This window comes from Salvelinus fontinalis, unplaced genomic scaffold, assembly GCF_029448725.1.
Source record: "Salvelinus fontinalis isolate EN_2023a unplaced genomic scaffold, ASM2944872v1 scaffold_0019, whole genome shotgun sequence".
Lineage (NCBI taxonomy): Eukaryota > Metazoa > Chordata > Actinopteri > Salmoniformes > Salmonidae > Salvelinus > Salvelinus fontinalis.
In genome coordinates, this window is record NW_026600228.1 from 166,608 (window position 1) to 180,000 (window position 13,393).

General features: G+C 47.5%; 1 protein-coding gene across 1 annotated transcript in view; it reads left to right on the forward strand.

The window, feature by feature from the left end:
* Positions 1 to 1,887: 1,887 nt before the first annotated feature.
* LOC129842159 (uncharacterized) overlaps positions 1,888 to 13,393 on the forward strand; it is a 94,617-nt gene continuing 83,111 nt past the window's right edge. The window contains exon 1 of the mRNA XM_055910574.1: positions 1,888 to 2,160. The gene's annotated coding sequence lies outside the window, so the exon portion shown is untranslated. The remainder of the gene's footprint in view (positions 2,161 to 13,393) is intronic.

Genomic DNA, 13,393 nt, shown 5'->3' on the forward strand with positions numbered 1-13,393 from the left:
TGAGGGATAGAAAGCAGTTGCTTCACTGAGGGATAGAAAGCAGTTGTTTCACTGAGGGATAGAAAGCAGTTGCTTCACTGAGGGATAGAAAGCAGTTGCTTCACTGAGGGATAGAAAGCAGTTGCTTCGCCGAGGGATAGAAAGCAGTTGCTTTGCTGAGGGATAGAAAGCAGTTGTTGAATTATGTATAATGTGTTGAATTATACCTGTCTGTGTTTGAATCGGAAAACATGACGCATCACCGTGGTGAATGAGGGCTTTAATTAAAAACCATGTTTCAGAAGCTGTATAGATTTATCAAATGAAATCCTACGACTCAGGTTGAGGAGACATTGTACCACTATTAACACCATCTGAGTACTCAGGTTGAGGAGACATTGTACCACTATTAACACCATCTGAGTACTCAGGTTGAGGAGACATTGTACCACTATTAACACCATCTGAGTACTTAGGTTGAGGAGAGATTGTACAACTATTAACATCATCTGAGTGCTCAGGTTGAGGAGACATTGTACCACTATTAACACCATCTGAGTACTCAGGTTGAGGAGACATTGTACAACTATTAACATCATCTGAGTACTCAGGTTGAGGAGACATTGTACCACTATTAACACCATCTGAGTACTCAGGTTGAGGAGACATTGAACCACTATTAACACCATCTGAGTACTCAGGTTGAGGAGACATTGTACCACTATTAACACCATCTGAGTGCTCAGGTTGAGGAGACATTGTACCACTATTAACACCATCTGAGTACTCAGGTTGAGGAGACATTGTACCACTATTAACACCATCTGAGTACTCAGGTTGAAGAGACATTTTACCACTATTAACACCATCTGAGTACTCAGGTTGAGGAGACATTGTACCACTATTAACACCATCTGAGTGCTCAGGTTGAGGAGACATTGTACCACTATTAACACCATCTGAGTACTCAGGTTGAGGAGACATTGTACCACTATTAACGCAAACACACCCAATCACAGCCTTACAGAACACACATTTAACTGCCCTCAGGGACACAGAGAGAAGGTGCTGATGTGACCAGCTGAGTTTGAACCTTGTCATCTGCATTCCACAGAACTGTGTTAGCCTGCTGAGCTAAAGTCAAGTCTTCAGTTCTCCGTTACCCAACACACATGTGAACATTGACGATGACTGTAAACTGACTGGTCAAGATACACTGAATCTGATGACTGCTCTACTTTCCCATTGAAACTTCTCTTCAGATGGAGCCACTTAGAACTCCTTTCATCCATATTCACAGCAGTAGTGACGGGGTTCTCCTCCTCTTATCTGAAGGGGCTGGAACAACATTTCTAAAAGGCGCATTAAGAGGCTTACAGCCGCAGCACTTTAGCAGCCAAAAGGTCACTACTGCAAATTGGGTTCATTAATCTTCAAGTGTACGGCAGCCCAGATGGGACACTCTTCATATAACAGACACAGATTAAAATGGCTGACGTGCTGCTTTAGATTAGTCTGGAGAGACGGAGGGAGAGAAACTCAGGGAATGATAAAGAGTTGGAAGGAGGCTTGGGTCCTCTCAACACTGACGGACAGCCTCTTTTCATATCAGAGGGAGGGTTGAGAGACTTTAAGAGGGGGATGGAGAGGGGTGAGGAGGGGTGAGGAAAGGGAGAGATGGGAGAAATATAATCTATGACTTCATGAGCTTTTATAATTAGAAGCATCACATGTAATTATGGTTAGACATATTCCTTCTGAATGACTGACTGAGTTCCTGACAGTAACATTCTCTGTCTTTCTTCCTCTCTCTATCTCTCTCGCGCTCTCTCTCACTCTCTCTCTCTATCTCTCTCGCGCTCTCTCTCACTCTCTCTCTCTATCTCTCTCTCGCGCTCTCTCTCACTCTCTCTCTCTCTATCTCTCTCGCGCTCTCTCTCTCACTCTCTCACATTTCTCTCACTCTCTCTCTCGCTATCTCTCTCTTGCGCTCTCTCTCTCACACTCTCTCTATCTCTTTCTCTCTCACTCTCGCTCTCGCTCTCTCGCTCTCTCTATCGCTCTCCCTCCCCCTCTCCCTTTCTCTTTTTCTTCCTCTCTTTTGGATTCTGTGTGTATGTCATGGTTACACCTGGCCATCAGAACATGAAATGAACAGCTACCTGCTGTTCTTCAGTAGAGGTAAGGAAAGACATCTAACGACAACTAACGATGTTACATAATGACGGTGTGTGTGTGTGCGCGTGCGCGCGTGTGTGTGTGTGTGTGCATTTCTGCTGTGTGTTCAGTAAAGGTAAGGGGATCTAATGATGTCTATTGTGAGCAGAAGGACATGTTATAGGTCTCCAGTTCTTACCTTAGGCTCTATGACATTATACTGTGAGTTGTACTACGGCCCAGTCTGACAGAGGAGAGGAAGATAACACTCACTAGTGGTTCCGCTTGACCCAAGACTTTATGGTGTCCTGGACATGGAGTTAGATCCTTTTAAATGCAGTTATGCAATGACAAACACATGGAAATAGACACTAAATATATGTATTGGCAAAAAATATATTTTGGGGATTGGAAGTGATGCAGACAACTAACTTACATTGATGGAAGCTACAATCTATCTGCAATATTAAGGCTGATCTACCCACTAAAAAAATTCTAAAATATTTCTTTTTTAAAGAATGGTGTAAGAGAAAGAGAATAGAGGGAAAGAGAGAACACAAGAAGGATGAATTAGCTTCTTTAAGCTATCTTTCATTAATGAGCATCGTCATGGTAACTGAACAGAGACAGAAACACACTCCACCATCTGATCCACAACAACACACGTCACAACAACACACGTCACAACAACACTGACAAATCATTATTTAATCACGTCTATTAGGAACCCCACATCTAGATAATTGCAGTGAATGTTTAGTGTCTTTCAGGAATTGGTGACAAGCCAGGGACCATGCTCTGCAAGTGTATAACAATCTATTTGGAACATAAATAGGGCACAATAAATATATAAATACATACATAGAAATACAGTTGAAGTCAGAAGTTTACATACACCTTGGCCAAATACATTTAAACTCAGTTTTTCACAACTCCTGACATTTAATCCGAATAAAAATTCCCTGTCTAAGATCAGTTAGGATCACCTCTTTATTTTAAGAATATGAAATGTCAGAATAATAGTAGAGAGAATTAATTATTTCAGCTTTTATTTCTTTCATCACATTCCCAGTGGGTCAGAAGTTTACATACACTCAATTAGTATTTGGTAGCATTGCCATTAAATTGTTTAACTTAGGTCAAACGTTTTGGGTAGCCTTCCACAAGCTTCCCACAGTAAGTTGGGTGAACTTTGGCCCATTCCTCCTGACAGAGCTGGTGTAACTGAGTCAGGTTTGTAGGCCTCCTTGCTTGCACACGCTTTTTCAGTTCTGCCCACAAATTTTCTATAGGATTGAGGTCAGAGCTTTATGATGGCCACTCCGATACCTTATTGTTGTCCAGAAGCCATGTTGCCACAACTTTGGAATTTTGCTTGGTGTCATTGTCCATTTGGAAGACCCATTTTCGACCAAGCTTTAACTTCTTGATTGATGTCTTGAGATGTTGCTTCAATATATCCACATAATTTTCCATCCTCATGAAGCCATCTATTTAGTGAAGTGCACCAGTCCCTCCTGCGCAAAGCACCCCCACAACATGATGCTGTCACCCATGTGCTTCACGGTTGGGATGGTGTTCTTCGGCTTGCAAGCCTCCCCCTTTTTCCTCCATACATAACAATGGTCATTAAGGCCAAACAGTTCTATTTTTGTTTCATCAGACCAGAAGACATTACTCCAAAAAGTATGATCTTTGTCCTCATGTGCAGTTGCAAACCGTAGTCTGGCTTTTTGATGGCGGTTTTGGAGCAGTGGCTTCTTCCTTACTGAGTGGCCTTTCAGGTTATGTCTATATAGGACTCATTTTACTGTGGATATAGATACTTTTGTACCTGTTTCCTCCAGCATCTTCACAAGGTCCTTTGCTGTTGTTCTGGGATTGATTTGCACTTTTCGCACCAAAGTACATTCATCTCTAGGAGACAGAACGCATCTCCTTCCTGAGCGGTATGACAGCTGCGTGGTCCCATGGTGTTTATACTTGCGTACTATTGTTTGTACAGATGAAAGTGGTACCTTCAGGCCTTTGGAAATTGTTCCCAGGGATGAACCAGACTTGTGGAGGTCCACAATTTTTTTTCTGAGGTCTTGGCTAATTTCTTTTGATTTTCCCATGATGTCAAGCGAAGAGGCACTGAGTTTGAAGGTAGGCCTTGAAATACATCCACAGGTACACCTCCAATTGACTAAAATTATGTCAATTAGCCTATCAGAAGCTTCTAAAGCCATGACTTAATTTTCTGGAATTTTACAAGAAAATTCTGTTTAAAGGCACTGTCAACTTAGTGGTTGTAAACTTCTGACCCACTGGAATTGTGATACAGTGAATTATAAGTGAACTAATCTGTCTGTAAACAATTGTTGGAAAAATGACTTGTGTCATGCACAAAGTAGATGTCCTAACCGACTTGCCAAAACTATAGTTTGTTAACAAGAAATTTGTGGAGTGGTTGAAAAACGAGTTTTAATGACTCCAAACTAAGTGTATGTAAATTTCCGACTTCAACTGTACATATGTGTGTGTGTGTATACACACACACACACACATACACATATATACATATCATTCTTTTGTTCCTTTATTACACTCTAACCCCCCCCCCCCCCCACACACACACACCCACAGACACACACAAACGTTCCTCTCTCCCTTTCATCTCCTGTATATGTGTGTGTGTGTGTGTGTGTGTGTGTGTGTGTGTGTGTGTGTGTGTGTGTGTGTGTGTGTGTGTGTGTGTGTGTGTGTGTGTGTGTGTGTGTGTGTGTGATGAGGGTGGTCATTAAAGCAGGTAATTGTCTCACTGTCGCTGTTATTGGATCTGGGGGCAGGAGGGAGACACAGGCTGAGGAACTGATGTAAAGCTGCTGAGCGGTGAAATAGGGAACAGGGCTGAACACACACACACACACACCCACACACAGGGATGATGATGGTATCAGCATCAAAGGAGAGTGAAGCATTGTGCTGTGTGACCCTGATCTATGGCAGCGTTCCCACCTGTTATCCTATCTCCCTCTGGGGCCTCTCAGACAGACAGCCACATACAGATAGATACACTCATACACACACACACAGACACACACACACACACAGACACACACACTCGCGCACAGACACACACACTCACGTACAGACACGTACACTCACACACACACATTCGCGGACAGATACACACATGCGCATGTGTGAAAGAAAGAGGGCTGGGTGGAGGCCAAAGGAGACAATGTCCAGGGTTTCCAATTGGCTTGGAGAGGCAGGCAGGATGTTGAATTAGCCCCATCCGCCACACACGCTGTCAACCATCAGTAAGTGGAGGACAGGAGACCAGGACAGAGGATGAGGCTACTCCAGACTATTCTAATGCAACATCCTGCCTCTCCAAGCCAGTGGGAAACCCTGGACATCATCGAATTTGGACCCCACCCATTCCTCTTTCTCATCCCTACATCCATACACTCTCTCTCTCTGTCTCCTCTCCATCCCCTCTCCCTCTCCACTCCCTTCTGCCTGCCAGTTCTATCATTAGGATGGTGTCATATGACGTTAGCAACCCCCCCTCTACTCCATGTTTTATTTCAGTCCTTTAGCAGACATTCTTTTCGACAACCACTTACAGTAAGTGCATTCAAGTAAAGAAGCTGAATTAAGTAACTCAAGATTAAAAAGGAAAAACCTACTTTATTCTTGAAGATGACAATATAATATAAAATAAGTGCCAGATTGAACCATCAGTCATGTGTTAAGCAGGAGGCCTGAGACACTGAGAGCAGAGGGCTGATCATTCACTCTCCCTAGAACACACATTTCTACAATGACCCAGTCTAGAACACACACTTCTATAATGACCAAACTGTAAGAGCTGTCGCTTTCCTCATCCTCAGATGAGGTGAGGAGAGAAGGATCTTCAGACCAATATGCGGAGTCAGGGAAATATGCCATCTTTATTATTAATACGATGGTCACGAAAACAAACACTTTAACAAACTACAAAATAAGAAAACGACGTACACGCAACCTGAACATAAACTTACATGGACAAACGTAAACTCACGAACAGGAACGGACATCGAAACATACGAACAGCCAAACAGCTCCAAAAGTGAATACATCGAACACAACGAAGACATCACAGGAGACAATCACCCACAAACACACAGTGAGAATGCCCTACCTAAATATGACTCTTGATTAGAGGAAAATGCAAACCACCTGCCTCTAATCAAGAGCCATACCAGGCAAACCGAAACCAACATAGAAACAGATAACATAGACTGCCCACCCAAAACACATGCCCTGACCAAAAACACATAAAAACTAACATAAATAGGTCAGGACTGTTACAGTACCCCCCCCCCAAGGTGCGAACGCCGGGCGCACCAGCACAAAGTCCAGGGGAGGGTCCGGGTGGGCAGTTGACCACGGTGGTGGTTCCGGTTCAGGACGCTGTCCCCGCACCACCATAGTCACTCCCCTCTTCTTTCTACCCCTTCTACTGACCACCCTAACACTACCTTCCCCTAAATAAACAGCTAGCACCGGGACAAGGGGCAGCACCGGGACAAGGGGTAGCACCGGGACAAGGGGCAGCACCAGAACAAGGGGCAGCACCAGGATAAGGACCATCACTGGAATAAGGGGCAGCACCGGGACAAGGGGCAGCACCGGGACAAGGGGCAGCACCGGGACAAGGGGCAACACCGGGACAAGGGGCAACACCGGGACAAGGGGCAGATCCCGGCTGAAGGACTCTGGCAGGTCCTGTTTGGACGGCTCTGGCAGGTCCATACAGGCTGACGGCTCTCGACGCTCATGGCAGACTGACGGCTCTCTACGCTCATGGCAGGCTGACGGCTCTCTACGCTCATGGCAGGCTGACGGCTCTCGACGCTCATGGCAGGCTGACGGCTCTCGACGCTCATGGCAGGCTGACGGCTCTCGACGCTCATGGCAGGCTGACGGCTCTCGACGCTCATGGCAGGCTGACGGCTCTCGACGCTCATGGCGCTCTGACGGCTCTGGCTGCTCATGGCGCTCTGACGGCTCTGGCTGCTCATGGCTCTCTGACGGCTCTGGCTGCTCATGGCTCTCTGACGGCTCTGGCTGCTCATGGCTCTCTGACGGCTCTGGCTGCTCATGGCTCACTGACGGCTCTGGCTGCTCATGGCTCTCTGACGGCTCTGGCTGCTCATGGCTCTCTGACGGCTCTGGCTGCTCATGGCTCTCTGACGGCTCTGGCTGCTCATGGCTCGCTGACGGCTCTGGCAGATCCTGTCTGGTTGGCGGCTCTGGCAGATCCTGTCTGGTTGGCGGCTCTGGCAGATCCTGTCTGGTTGGCGGCTCTGGCAGATCCTGTCTGGCGGGCGGCTCTAGCGGCTCCTGTCTGGCTGACGGCTCTAGCGGCTCCTGTCTGGCGGATGGCTCTGTAGGCTCATGGCAGACGGGCGGCTTTGCAGGCTCATGGCAGACGGGCGGCTTTGCAGGCTCCTGGCAGACGGATGGCTCAGATGGCGCTGGGGAGACGGATGGCTCAGATGGCGCTGGGGAGACGGATGGCTCAGATGGCGCTGGGGAGACGGATGGCTCAGATGGCGCTGGGGAGACGGATGGCTCAGATGGCGCTGGGGAGACGGATGGCTCAGATGGCGCTGGGGAGACGGATGGCTCTGGCCGGATACGGCGCACTGTAGACCTGGTGCGTGGTGCCGGAACTGGAGGCACCGGGCTAATGATAAGCACCTTCCTACTAGTGCGTGGAGCAGGGACAGGGCACACTGAACTCTCAAAGCGTACTCTATACCTGGTGCGTGGTACCGGCACTGGTGGCACCTGGCTGAGGGCACGCACCTCAGGACTAGTACGGGGAGAAGTGACAGTGTGTACAGGACTTAGGAGACGCACAGGTGGCTTAGTGCGTGGGGCCGGAACTGGAGGCACTGAACTGGATACACGCACTATAGGGAGAGTGCGTGGAGGAGGAACAGGGCTCTGGAAATGCACTGGTAGCCTAGTGCGTAATGTAGGCACTGTAGGTACTAGGCTGGGGCGGGGAGGTGGCGCCGGAAATACCGGACCGTGCAGGCGTACTGGCTCTCTTGAGCATTGAGCCTGCCCAACCTTACCTGGTTGAATGCTCCCGGTCGCCCTGCCAGTGCGGCGAGGTGGAATAGCCCGCACTGGGCTATGCAGGCGAACCGGGGAAACCATGCGTAAGGCAGGTGCCATGTATGCCGGCCCGAGGAGACGCACTGGAGACCAGACGCGTTGAGCCGGCCTCATGACACCTGGCTCAATGCCCAATCTAGCCCTACCAGTGCGGGGAGGTGGAATAACCCGCACCGGGCTATGCACACGTACAGGAGACACCGTGCGCTCTACTGCGTAACACGGTGTCTGCCCGTACTCCCGCTCTCCACGGTTAGCCTGGGAAGTGGGCGCAGGTCTCCTACCTGCCCTTGGCCCACTACCCTTTAGCCCCCCCCCAAGAAATTTTTGGGAGTTACTCACGGGCTTTTCGGGCTTCCGTGCAAGACGTGTCCCCTCATAATTCCGGTTTCGAGCTTGATTCTCCGGCTTCCATCCACGTCTCCTAGCTGCCTCCTTAAACCACCGCTCCTGGGCTGTGGCTGCCTCACTCTTCTCACGAGAGCAGCGATATTCCCCAGTTTGCGCCCAGGGTCCTCTACCAGACAGGATCTCCTCCCAAGTCCAAAAGTCCTTGTTGCTCCGTCGAGCATTCCCATACCGCTTGGTCTCTGTATTTTGGTGGGTGATTCTGTAAGCTGTCGCTTTCCTCATCCTCAGATGAGGTGAGGAGAGAAGGATCTTCAGACCAATATGCGGAGTCAGGGAAATATGCCATCTTTATTATTAATACGATGGTCACGAAAACAAACACTTTAACAAACTACAAAATAAGAAAACGACGTACACGCAACCTGAACATAAACTTACATGGACAAACGTAAACTCACGAACAGGAACGGACATCGAAACATACGAACAGCCAAACAGCTCCAAAAGTGAATACATCGAACACAACGAAGACATCACAGGAGACAATCACCCACAAACACACAGTGAGAATGCCCTACCTAAATATGACTCTTGATTAGAGGAAAATGCAAACCACCTGCCTCTAATCAAGAGCCATACCAGGCAAACCGAAACCAACATAGAAACAGATAACATAGACTGCCCACCCAAAACACATGCCCTGACCAAAAACACATAAAAACTAACATAAATAGGTCAGGACTGTTACACAAACAAACGTTTCTATAATGACTCAGGGAAAATGAAATCAAATGAAAGCCAGAGCTGATTGAGAGAGAATGAGGCAGAGACAAACAAAAACAAACAAATCAGCAGAAGATGTTTGGTTAGGTTGGTTTTGCATGACGGCATATTTGCATAACGGTTTTGCATGCTGCCGAATCTGAGGTTTTATGAGGATGATTGTGATTGTTTTAGGGAAGGTGAATCCTACATATGGGATGGCACTCCGAATAGAGTTTGAAATGGGGTTATTTTGTCAGCAGGGTGCTATGTAGTAATGAGGCTCAGAGTCCATCACTACCCGATCACTGGGAACAGTCATCTTAGTATACACACACAAACATCACAGCAGTATGTGACCTGTGGGAGTTGGTTCTGCTTGTATAATGTTTTTAATTTAGGAGTGGACCTGAGAAAGGTGTCACAATCTACCTTTCAGTCTGGTGGTCCTCCCAGGAGCATAGAGCAGGGTGCTATTAGTTCAGTCTGGTGGTCCTCCCAGGAGCATAGAGCAGGGTGTTATTAGTTCAGTCTGGTCCTCCCAGGAGCATAGAGCAGGGTGTTATTAGTTCAGTCTGGTGGTCCTCCCAGGAGCATAGAGCAGGGTGTTATTAGTTCAGTCTAGTGGTCCTCCCAGGAGCATAGAGCAGGGTGTTATTAGTTCAGTCTGGTGGTCCTCCCAGGAGCATAGAGCAGGGTGTTATTAGTTCAGTCTGGTGGTCCTCCCAGGAGCATAGAGCAGGGTGTTATTAGTTCAGTCTGGTGGTCCTCCCAGGAGCATAGAGCAGGGTGTTATTAGTTCAGTCTGGTGGTCCTCCCAGGAGCATAGAGCAGGGTGTTATTAGTTCAGTCTGGTGGTCCTCCCAGGAGCATAGAGCAGGGTGTTATTAGTTCAGTCTGGTGGTCCTCCCAGGAGCATAGAGCAGGGTGTTATTAGTTCAGTCTGGTGGTCCTCCCAGGAGCATAGAGCAGGGTGTTATTAGTTCAGTCTGATGGTCCTCCCAGGAGCATAGAGCAGGGTGTTATTAGTTCAGTCTAGTGGTCCTCCCAGGAGCATAGAGCAGGGTGTTATTAGTTCAGTCTGGTCCTCCCAGGAGCATAGAGCAGGGTGTTATTAGTTCAGTCTGGTCCTCCCAGGAGCATAAGGCAGGGTGTTATTAGTTCAGTCTGGTGGTCCTCCCAGGAGCATAGAGCAGGGTGTTATTAGTTCAGTCTGGTGGTCCTCCCAGGAGCATAGAGCAGGGTGTTATTAGTTCAGTCTGGTGGTCCTCCCAGGAGCATAGAGCAGGGTGTTATTAGTTCAGTCTAGTGGTCCTCCCAGGAGCATAGAGCAGGGTGTTATTAGTTCAGTCTGGTGGTCCTCCCAGGAGCATAGAGCAGGGTGTTATTAGTTCAGTCTGATGGTCCTCCCATGAGCATAGAGCAGGGTGTTATTAGTTCAGTCTGGTGGTCCTCCCAGGAGCATAGAGCAGGGTGTTATTAGTTCAGTCTGGTGGTCCTCCCAGGAGCATAGAGCAGGGTGTTATTAGTTCAGTCTGGTGGTCCTCCCAGGAGCATAGAGTAGGGTGTTATTAGTTCAGTCTAGTGGTCCTCCCAGGAGCATAGAGCAGGGTGTTATTAGTTCAGTCTGGTCCTCCCAGGAGCATAGAGCAGGGTGTTATTAGTTCAGTCTGGTCCTCCCAGGAGCATAAGGCAGGGTGTTATTAGTTCAGTCTGGTGGTCCTCCCAGGAGCATAGAGCAGGGTGTTATTAGTTCAGTCTGGTGGTCCTCCCAGGAGCATAGAGCAGGGTGTTATTAGTTCAGTCTGGTGGTCCTCCCAGGAGCATAGAGCAGGGTGTTATTAGTTCAGTCTAGTGGTCCTCCCAGGAGCATAGAGCAGGGTGTTATTAGTTCAGTCTGGTGGTCCTCCCAGGAGCATAGAGCAGGGTGTTATTAGTTCAGTCTGGTGGTCCTCCCATGAGCATAGAGCAGGGTGTTATTAGTTCAGTCTGGTGGTCCTCCCAGGAGCATAGAGCAGGGTGTTATTAGTTCAGTCTGGTGGTCCTCCCAGGAGCATAGAGCAGGGTGTTATTAGTTCAGTCTGGTGGTCCTCCCAGGAGCATAGAGTAGGGTGTTATTAGTTCAGTCTAGTGGTCCTCCCAGGAGCATAGAGCAGGGTGTTATTAGTTCAGTCTGGTCCTCCCAGGAGCATAGAGCAGGGTGTTATTAGTTCAGGCTATAGATGGGACAGTAGTCTGTACTGAGACATACACTATAACACACTCTATTAGTCTGCTCTAAAATAGAACATACAAACTCTAACACACACTGTAGAGAGAGTAAAACCCTTAGTTCAGAGGTAGAGACATACTACATCCAGTAGTGAGTTAAACACATCTAAACGCACGCACGCACGCACGCACGCACGCACGCACGCACACACACACACACACACACACACACACACACACACACACACACACACACACACACACACACACACACACACACACACACACACACACACACACACACACACACACACACACACACACACACACACACAACCAAAGCCCAGTTTTCTACTAGCCTGGTATTCTCTCCACAGTGGATATATTAAAGCCCTGTGGCACACTTCTGTCAGCATTGACTCTGCTGCTGCTGGAAAAGACAAGTTATTTCCTAGTTTGCCAGACCGAAGGGGAGCGTAATTACTGTGTGTGTGTGTGTGTGTGTGTGTGTGTGTGTGTGTGTGTGTGTGTGTGTGTGTGTGTGTGTGTGTGTGTGTGTGTGTGTGTGTGTGTGTGTGTGTGTGTGTGTGTGTGTGTGTGTGTGTGTGTGTGTGTGTGTGTGTGTGTGTGTGCAGAGCAGAATAAACAGTTATTTTAGTCTAAATCCTCAGGGAATTGTTTTCCTTTCACAAACCACCACATGGATTTCAGAGGACAGGGCCAAAGCCAGGATTCCTTTTCTCCACACAACTAAGAGATGGAGTGTGTTTGCTGGCTGTCTTAATGTATGCAAAGCCCTAAATGAGAGAAAGAGAGGAGTTATCCTGCTGCGAGAGAAGTCAGTTTAATCAGAGTTATCCTGCTGAGAGAGAAGTCAGTTTGATCAGAGTTGTGCTGCTGAGAGAGAAGTCAGTTTAATCAGAGTTATCCTGCTGAGAGAGAAGTCAGTTTAATCAGAGTTGTGCTGCTGAGAGAGAAGTCAGTTTGATCAGAGTTGTGCTGCTGAGAGAGTAGTCAGTTTGATCAGAGTTATCCTGCTGAGAGAGAAGTCAGTTTAATCAGAGTTGTGCTGCTGAGAGAGAAGTCAGTTTGATCAGAGTTATCCTGCTGAGAGAGAAGTCAGTTTAATCAGAGTTATCCTGCTGAGAGAGAAGTCAGTTTAATCAGAGTTATCCTGCTGAGAGAGAAGTCAGTTTAATCAGAGTTATCCTGCTGAGAGAGAAGTCAGTTTGATCAGAGTTGTGCTGCTGAGAGAGAAGTCAGTTTAATCAGAGTTGTGCTGCTGAGAGAGAAGTCAGTTTGATCAGAGTTGTGCTGCTGAGAGAGTAGTCAGTTTGATCAGAGTTATCCTGCTGAGAGAGAAGTCAGTTTAATCAGAGTTATCCTGCTGAGAGAGAAGTCAGTTTAATCAGAGTTATCCTGCTGAGAGAGAAGTCAGTTTGATCAGAGTTATCCTGCTGAGAGAGAAGTCAGTTTAATCAGAGTTATCCTGCTGAGAGAGAAGTCAGTTTGATCAGAGTTATCCTGCTGAGAGAGAAGTCAGTTTAATCAGAGTTATCCTGCTGAGAGAGAAGTCAGTTTAATCAGAGTTGTGCTGCTGAGAGAGAAGTCAGTTTGATCAGAGTTATCCTGCTGAGAGAGAAGTCAGTTTGATCAGAGTTATGCTGCTGAGAGAGAAGTCAGTTTAATCAGAGTTGTGCTGCTGAGAGAGAAGTCAGTTTAATCAGAGTTGTGCTGCTGAGAGAGAAGTCAGTTTAATCAGAGTTAT